A 1,710-nucleotide genomic window follows, 5' to 3' on the forward strand; every position below is an offset into this window, starting at 1 on the left:
ATAATTTTTATTCGGTCAATCATTAGTAAATTAGGGAAAACTGAAAAAAATTGTTAGTTTGACGTACGCGTAGATAAAATAAAGGGGATCTTTTGCAAATAACCGTCCACCGCAAATTATTTGCCCACATCTACTCATAAAGATTTCTCCCTGCTCATTTTTTTTAGCCGAGCCAAATCAAGCCAAGCTAAGCCAAGACGAGACAATCCGAGTCAAGCCAAGCCGAGCCAAGACGAGCCGAGCGGAGCCAAATCAAGTTAAGCTAGGTTAGGTAATTAGTTTTAACTGGATAGGTATGTAGACAATAAATTGCATCGAGAAAATAAAATCAAGACCGAAAAATATTGCAACAATCGTAGTATTTAATTTCAAATAATATTAGTGTACAATCTCTATTAATCCTCTAATTCTTCTTTCTAATAGTAAAGAAATTCAAGGGCGTTCGAGCTTGATCTTGAATCTATATTTGTTGCCACAAGCGATGATCTCGAATTTAACTAACACGAACTTTGATTTGAACTCGTACTCCTTGAACTTGATTTCTTGAACTTGAACTTGATTGCTTGAAGCTTGAAATTTGTAGAGAAATTTGCAGTGTTTGATCCACGAGCTCTCTCTTGCTTCTTGTTATAACTTCTGGTGTCTTTTCTGGGTTATGAAAACCCCTATTTATAGTTGTGGAAGAGAAGAGTTATGATAAAAACAAACTCTTTCCGACTAATCAAATTGAAGTGTGACAAAGCCGCATTTGATTGACCAACATGTCACTTGCACATGTGGCACGATTTCCTTGGTCTTTTAATGTGACTTGGCATGCCTTGTCATTTTGACATGTGGCATGATCCTATTGGCTCTTCCATTTGACGTGGCGTGCCACGTCATTTCACGTGTGGCACCAAACTGGGCCTCTATGAAGATGACATCTTGCGCCTAATGAAAAGGGCTCATCATTTGTAGCCTAAGTAGGTTAGCCCAATGGATTTGGAGTTAATTATTTAATCCATACATATTGGACTTATAAAATTAATCCAATTATATTAGCCCAATAAATTTATTTGAACTAATATATCTTGAATTTAAAATATAATCCAAATTATTTTATAAATTTACGAGAATAAAATTTATATGCCTATAAATGCCCCATGTTTCGAGACTTGTCAAGGTTTTTTAACTTTTGAAGATTAAGCTTGAAGTATTCATGCAATAAATGTCTTTATTTTGCTTTACACATTTCATTGAACTATCTAATTGATCTTCACATAAAAAACGTTCAAATTGATAAGAATCGAAAATATAAACATTTGAGAATCTCCATAAAAATTCACGTGCCCATTGGGATCTACTCGAATTAGCTTTCTCTGATCACCCGAATTGCACGATACATTTATAAGTCACGTTTTCTAGGAGATAATGACACAGAGTCCAAGTTGGAAACATATTTTCCAGCCGCCACTAGCTTGTCCTCCTTGTTGAATTAGAATGCCAAATTCTTGTTTGACTCTATCAAGCCACTACTAGCCCACATCGCACCAAATTCCCTGACTGTTGCTTTTGCACACCTATATAAATTCCACGCTCCTGTGTTTATCAAGCATCAATCTGCAATTCGCAAATCTGCTGGAATTCATATCTGACTGGTAAAGTTGTTCTTCTTTTTTTTTTTGTTTTTTTAGGTCAAACGAAAAGGATTTATTCTTGTTTGAGAATATG

This window comes from Nicotiana sylvestris, chromosome 1 (genome assembly GCF_000393655.2).
Source record: "Nicotiana sylvestris chromosome 1, ASM39365v2, whole genome shotgun sequence".
NCBI lineage: Eukaryota > Viridiplantae > Streptophyta > Magnoliopsida > Solanales > Solanaceae > Nicotiana > Nicotiana sylvestris.